Source organism: Micromys minutus, assembly GCF_963924665.1.
Source record: "Micromys minutus genome assembly, chromosome: 2".
NCBI classification, from domain to species: Eukaryota; Metazoa; Chordata; class Mammalia; order Rodentia; family Muridae; genus Micromys; species Micromys minutus.
The window spans coordinates 73,510,588-73,518,648 of NC_137971.1; the positions used below are offsets into that span (position 1 = coordinate 73,510,588).

General features: G+C 39.1%; 1 pseudogene across 1 annotated transcript; it reads right to left on the reverse strand.

Annotated features, from left to right (window-relative positions):
• Positions 1–5,686: 5,686 nt before the first annotated feature.
• LOC308416492 (LIM and senescent cell antigen-like-containing domain protein 1) lies at positions 5,687–6,667 on the reverse strand (annotated as a pseudogene). Its single transcript has one exon. The product of its transcript is annotated as an LIM and senescent cell antigen-like-containing domain protein 1 (transcript).
• Positions 6,668–8,061: the final 1,394 nt, after the last annotated feature.

An 8,061-nucleotide genomic window follows, 5' to 3' on the forward strand; every position in this document is an offset into this window, starting at 1 on the left:
GGTTCCTTATCATCCTTCTGACTCTAGGTTCAACATCAGCTTCGAAAACAAACCCTTTGCTGATCAGAGTACCAATAATCAATCATCTGTGTCCAGTTCCTATTTATTTTCTTCTTAGCATTTACAACTTGAAAATTTTCTGTTCATGTGTTGGCTTGACTACAGTTTCCTCCTTTGGTCTCCTCTGGAAATGTAAATTCCCTTCAGGGCAAGAATCCAATCACTCTTGCCACTGTGTTTTCTGTACTCCATATTTCGCCTGACGCATAATTAGTTTCAATGTGGGTAATGAATTGATGGATAAAAAAATTAATGTAGAAATTATCTTACTCAAAACTCTCTATATTCCAAGTACTCTTAGTGTATATCTCCATAACAACTCTAACCCAGAAAACCACAGGAGATATCATAGCTAAAAGCATACTTCCCATACTTTCATCTTGGTCCAGACAACCTAGAATAAAATTAAATTCCCCAGAACTATGTGTACAACTTCATCTTCTACCTCTCCCTTCAACTATAGTAAATTCATGCAGTTTTAATCTCCTTACAATTGCATTTATACCCCACTCATATCCAGATAGCTCTCTTGTACGCCTTTCCCTTCACCCTCTCACTAAGCATCCTTCAGTACAATTATTTATTACAGGAGGTTGCTATGGATTTTCCCTTAAGTTGTTTGTTACTGAGATGTAGAAATGCTTCTTTATATTTTGAATATATAAACCTTGTCAGAAACACAACTTCTGATTCTTTTCTCTGAGTCCTATGTATTCTGGACCCTGAGTGGACTTTGCTAATGATAGAATGCAGTTAATAATGCATCCCCTCTGGGAGTCTTTTTAAAGAAATCTTTGAAGGATGTAGAGCTACACCTTCCAAGGGGAAGCTTCCAAGGTAAAGACCCTTCAAATACCTGCAGTAAGGGGAAATCACAAACAGCACAAAATCAAGATCAGTTACAATTAACATTGGGCTCTTATACCTTTAACACAGACATTAGGCACATGAGATGTCAATGAATCTACATCACAGTCTTAGTGAGGCCTCATTTCTTGAAAGAATCAGAGGCAGATGCACTGAGTTTCGAATGTCATTTAAAGCCATGGCTGGAGAAAGTAATAGCAGACTTCACATTACCATGAACACACCATGAAGCCAGGGTCACCTTCATCATAATACATAGTGCACTGTTGCTGTCTCCAGACACACCAGAAGAAGGCATCGGATCCCATTACAGATGGTTGTGAGCCACCATGTGGTTGCTGGGATTTGAACTCAGGACCTCTGAAAAAGCAGTCAGTGCTCTTAACTACTGAGCCATCTCTCCAGCCCCATAATAACACTTTTAATCATGTAAAAAAATTCTAAGAAGAAAAGCTTTCTCCTGGCTTAGCTCCTCCATTTTCTGTCCTCTTAGTATAGCAGTAGAAGAAGAAAACTTCTGAGCTGTAGAAGAAGAAAACTTCTAAACAAATCTATCAAAATATTTTGTGGAAACTTTTGTGGTAGAAAATGTGTAATAGTAATATAAAATAGACTTTGAACCACTACTTTCTCTGTCCTAGGTTTAAATCAAATCCAGTTGAATCCTACATTTAACAAACAATTATATAAATAAACCAATGAAACCTAAAAATTTGTTTAAAAGATTTTGAAGTTTAAAAGAAGGTTAAGCATGTTTCATGGACGTAAATGTTACAAACCCAGTTATGATGACTGATGTGGATCTGACAAGTGCTTGTGGTATGTGTACCAGTATTTCCATTTGGTGCTGTAGGCAACACAGGGTACCATTTACTTGCCAAGACTAACTTACAATGTGCTAAGTTTCTTTGAACAGTGTTAGGTATCCTGAGAATTCTGCTATATAATCACACATTCATGATGTGTGATTTTTTTTTTTACTCAGTCCCTAGATTAATGTGACAGTTCATGTGGGTCTTGTACTAATGATCATCTCTCATAAAACAAATTCCAGCAAGTTATCTCTAATACATGTATGATGCCAATTACCCCATTTTACTAGACAAAGATGACAGATAAACACTACTCTATGGAATTTTTATTATTTATTGAGAATGCTATTCTACTTCTTTTCCACCAAAAGTTTACATACCTTCCATTTCTTTGGTAGTGAAAATGAGGAAAGGCTTGTCACGTTACTGCAATTTTCACTTATCTAGGTATCTCTCAACTAGTTCACATCAAAAGAATTTCAATTTTATACTTAGAAACTATAAAGCCCCTGACTGCAGACAGTTTATATTAAATATAAATTTATCGAATTTCATGTGTCACTTTAAGGACGTAGGTAAATATGAATGAACAACTTTATCAGTGAACATCCCTGTGGATACACCTGCGTGGAAAACAGCTGTTTCCTCAAGCATCTTGCTTATGCTTCACGGTTCTTTTAAGGATGATTCTACTTTGCAGCCTCACAGCAGGGGGCAGTCATCTCTAATATCTGTTGGAGAATTACACAACACAAATGCATGCACATTTGTTTTTTTTTTGAATATCTATGAATATTTATTAAGCACCAAAAGTATACAGCAATGTTTGCCACATAAAAGCATAATTATTGACATAATTTCTTGCCATTAAGCTTACAGTCTAAAGTAAAATACGAGAATACTGTCATCCCACATCAAAGTTTCCTTAATTTGAAACTGGCCACTTTGGCAAGTGGGTGAACCAAAATGTCCTATTTCAGACGAAGTGTTAGTAAGGCTTTGAACACAAAAATGTTTTCTGTGTATTCATTTTCCACGTTACATTGGGGTAACTAAGGACAAAAAGGGCACTTAGAAATTTCATAAGACAGTGAATTATTCCAGACTGTTCTCAGAAATTCAAACAGAGATTTCAATGACAAAGGCCAGTAGCCAGTGAACCCCACAACTAACAGGAACTTCATGAAGTCTGTCTTGGCCCCATTTAGACCTTCATCTTCTTCCACACTAAGGGCTCTAATGATACACCCCAGCACCATCACAAGGTGAACTACTATGTAATGATGAGATCAAACGTACTGGAATATTCCTGTCTGAAGAGAAGTGAGCAAAGACAGCAGTGGTGACTCTAGCTAAGCAATGTCACATAAGCAAAGGCAGTCAGGCAAGGCCACACCCCTCTGTGATGGGGATAGCACGGGAATGTCTGCTTTTCTACGCCATACTTCCAGTGAGATATTAAGACCCTAGACTACAAACTCTATTTGCCTAAATGCATGTACAATAGTTCATAAATACTTTTCAGGTAATCACGGCTTGTCATTCTTAGCTAACAAAGGCACACTGAAGAAATTTTGGTTCTTATTGTCAAAAGCAAGGACAAATTAAAAATGCTAAACAAACACAAAGCATGTATATTTTTAATCACTTATAATTCTCTTAACTCCAAAAGAATATCAAGAAATAAAATGATTGGTTACAAGTTGGTTATCTGAAAACAGAAATGTACTCCATAATGTGCATATCCAAGTATTTTAAAAATTCATGATTACAAACTTTTAATGGCAGAGTAACAGTATCCTGAGATATCCTTGTGTGTGTGTGTGTGTGTGTGGTGTATACGTCTATATTTCTGAATGTGTGCATGTGTGTGTGGATGTGGAGGCCAGATGTAAATCCTGGCTGTCAAACCTCTGGAGCCATCCGCCTTCCTTTTTTAATACAGGATTTCCCACTTGGATCTGGTGCTCACTAGGTAGGGTGAGCTAGCTACCTCATAAATCCAGGAACCTGTTTGTCTGCAAGTTCAAACTCAGGTCCTAAGGCTGGTGTGAGTCCATTACTGACTGAGTGTTGTCTTCGGCTCCTGAGATATTCTTTATTGGAAAACAATACACTAGTGTTTCTGTTTGTAGGGATGTTTTGGGGGATAGCATCTCACACGGTAACCTAGGACTTGTCTCCGACTCCTGGAGTCTTTCTGCCTCAGCCTCCCAAGTGCCGAGACTACAATGTGAGTTACTATATCCAGCAATGTTTGCCAAATATATCTTGGCAACTTAGAAAAAGAAAGTAACATGTTAGCAGCAGAAAAAGTTTTTAAAATGTTCATACTTTTGCATTTTGAGTTTATACAAAAAGATTGGTCCAGACATTTTAGGATAAACATTTTTATAAAATAGAACTCACTGATTTTTACTTAAAGTTGCTACTTTTACTACTCTCTTCCAATGTAAAAGTATCATTTATACCGTATTACTACTTCATAGTAAATAAAACTCAGCCATGACATTTGAAATGAAAAAGCCTTCATTAAAATGTTTTAATATATCATAATAGAACAGAAATTAACTTTCATTTGGCTTACTGAGAAAAGAATTTTTAAAGTTTGTATCAGTGGTAAATGATTCTAAATTTATGAATCTCAATCAAAACATGTGTTTTGGTATTATAGGAATATCTAGAATTCCTGACTACGGGATGCAGTTTTGTAAGACAAGGCGAGTTGGATGCTGTACAGCATAAATAGAGTACAAAACTGCTGACATCTGAGACACAGTGGTTTCTGAAACAAGGCTTCACTGCAGCCCTGGCTGGCATGGGACTCGGAGATCCGCCTGCTGGCATGGGACTCGAGATCCGCTACCTCCAGAGTGCTGGGATTGAAGCCCAGCGCCGCCCACCCTGCCACACCCACTTTTGAGAGCTACACGTTCCAGGCTGCGTGAGAGTCCGTCTCATGTCCCACCTGGACACTATGTACTTTACATTAAGCTAAGAAGCATAATTATGTAAAGTATTGTTAAAATGCTTCATTTCCACAATATCACAATGGATGCAGTATTTTCCAGATAACTGGTACTCTTTCTTTGTTTTGCTCAAAAACGTAAAAGACACATTAGTAGCTACAAGTATATAAAGTAATTTTATGAAGAAAAAATTTATAAGGAGAAGGAAATAGAAGACTAAGCGTAGTGATTTAATAAAAAAAAAAAAAACCAAGTCATTTTGAAAGCTTTTGTTTATTAGCAATACGCATGTGCCTTTTACAATGCTAACTGGATAAACACGTGACTACATAGGAGCTATTTTGGTAGTTTACTTATCTTCCCCATATAGTTCCTCAGTATAGGAATGGGAAATTATTTTCTTATGCTGTAAAGAAAAGCAAAGCTTGTAGTCCTTTAAAATGTGAGTCATATACAGGCTGACTCTTCAGAATAGTGGTTGTCTTTTATGTCTTTGAACTGTGTGTCGGTGCATAGGCACTACAGCTGCCTGTGGCGCTTAGAGGACAACTTGTGGGAGTGAATTCTCCTTCCACATGACCTACATGGACATGGCCTCAGATAATCTTAAGGATTCAACTTAGTTTACCAGGTTTGGCAGCAAGTGCTTCTGTTGGTCCACAGAGCAGGGTGTTTTATTCTGAAGAGTTACATTTATATTTTGGAAGGCTTAATTAAAACTACCTTTCAACATTTTTTGTTTTGTTTTTTGGCTATATACTTTTAATGCCTACAGATTAGTATGGCTAAAAAAAATGAAAATCCTGATTTCATCTGTGTTTTAGATAGAAATAAACATTTTCTTTCATTTTAAATGAAAAAGGGGAAATGAAGAAAACCATTCTCTCTAATGCTTTGATATAGTTTTAAGCAAAAGTAGATCAGGGTGGATCAAGTTAAGTAATAGTGGTTAGAAAAGAGAGGGAGAAAGAAAAAGAGTTATTTCCTTTCTAAGGTCTCAGACAGTTTCTTAAGTCTTTCTTCAGCTCCAAAGGAAATTTCTCGTAGCACTTCTTACAGACTGGCTTCATGTCAAACTCCACAAATTTATTCTTGAGTGTTATTTTGGTGTTGCAGGTGGAACAGGCAAAGCAGCTCACACACCAGGCCTTGTTGAGGGCAGAGACCACGTCACCTTCTATGACACAGTTGCAATGGAAATAAACATCACCAAATAGCTGATTGTAGTGAGTTTTACAATAGGCCAAGCTCTTCCTCTAAGAATGGCGATGCCCAAGAAATGGCTTTTTATATTTGTCACAAACAAAATGCTCCACGTACCATTGCTTGCCCATGGCATTCACTACTTGCCCTTCAATGGGCCTCCGGGAGGCACCACAAATAGAGACCCCCATCTTATCATGACATGGAGGACAGTATAGCTCCCCTTTCAGCTCCTGAGCATCAGCAGTCAGCTCCTTCCCACAGTTGGCACAGTTGAAGTGGTCTGGGTGGTAAGGGTTGTTCTCGAAGATCAGAGGTTGTTCATCAATGATGGCATGGCACTTCTGGCAGATGTATTTTCCAAGGCCCCTGGCCTTTTCACGATTATGGCATGGGCGACACAGGTGTCTGCCAGCACTTCCTGGAAGAGGTCACATCGGAAGTACTCAGGATGCCAACTGTTGTTCATGGCTTTGATAACCCAGCCAATGATGAATTCACCACACTGGTGGCAGCAGGGAGCAAAGAGCATCTGGAAATCGTGTTCACAGCACTTCCTTCAAACTCATAAAGGAGTCCTTCTGGGAACTGCGGGAAACACTGAGCACATACGAAGCACTGTTCATGGTACAGCTCGCCATTACTGTTCACGATCTTCTCAGCAGGTGCAAAGCCCCCTTTGCAGTGCTCACATGTGGCACTGGCCAAGGCATCGGCCATGTTGCTGTTGGTAATTCCGGCCACCATGCCCAACATCTCCGCGGTCCACACCGGGTCAGTCTGAGCCTCAGTCCCCACCGCGGCGGCCGCACCCTCCTCCCTCACTGTGTCGAAGAGCAGAGAGCACGTTTGTTTTTAGTTAACTCTCATTTCTTAAGAGTCTCAAGCTATAATTTTGCTATTTTCATTTCCCTGACCAATGGAATAAAACGTGTTCATCTAAAGGATGGCAAAAAAAAAATTTTTTTGAGAACTACATGAGCATTTCAAGAAACAGCAGAGAGCTTAGATTATAACTCAGTGGTAGGAAAGCTGACTGTCGTGCAAAGGTTCTAAATTCAAGCCCCTGTCTGTCTCTGTCCTGTCTCTGTCTGTGTGGAAGGGGGAATGGTCAAACATTCCTTACTATTGTATTGCTCAATAGCCTAAGAACTATATTTATGGTGACAATTACTGTTAATAGCCAGTGAGAAAGCAATTTTCAATTTGTGAAATGGACAATTAGTTACCTTTGTTAAAAATAATAATATTTGAAAATACATGTCTGAAACGACACACAAATACACCTGTAGTATCTGTAGGAGTTTGGCCATTTCTCTTGAGAGCAAAACAACAAAATTAAAGCTAACCAGTATTACTGGGACATTTTCCAGGTTGGAATGCGGGCCTAATTTTACTTGGCACAGATATATACCGCACTTCATGCAGCTGTTTAATGCATATTTAATGATCACTTTCACAGTAACCCTATTTAAATCATATATTGACCAAACTAAGTTACAGTTCTTCAGACTAGAGCCAAAGGGCGGCTGGATCAGCACCATGGACAGAGGAGAGGCCAAGGCAAGCATAGCTGTGGTAAGACGGTCTACCAAAGCAAAAATGGGTTAAATGCTTTTCTTGGGATCAAAGAGAAAGATGTCTCTGATCTACCCAGAGATAGGAGTCTTCGAAAATAACAACAATAATAAAAAAATAACCACTCTCCAATGTCCCTGACTTGCATGTATTGACCTGCGTGTGGATCCACTTCTCTGTTGACAAATGTGCTCTTCTGCTCTCCAGACACAAACACTTGTACTGAAGTAAGCATAAACCCAACAAGCAACCTCTTTAAGACTGAGTCTCATGTGTCCAGGTTGTCCTCAAAATTTGCTTTGTAGTGAAGAACAGCCCTGAACTCTAGGTCCTGCTGCTCCACCGCCTCCGCAGTTCTGAGATTACCAGCATGTGCTATCACACCCAGCTGGCTCTAATTACAGTTCAAGTTAAAATCTCCCCAAGTCCAGCAAGCCTTCAAGTCTGTGACCTTGAGTTGCTGATATATGCACCTGGCTTAATACCAACAAGAGGGTGGTGAACATAAAAGACCCTATTCTCGCCTGAATCTGAACCGGGTTCTCATGACTCCCAGTCACCTTTAGCACTTG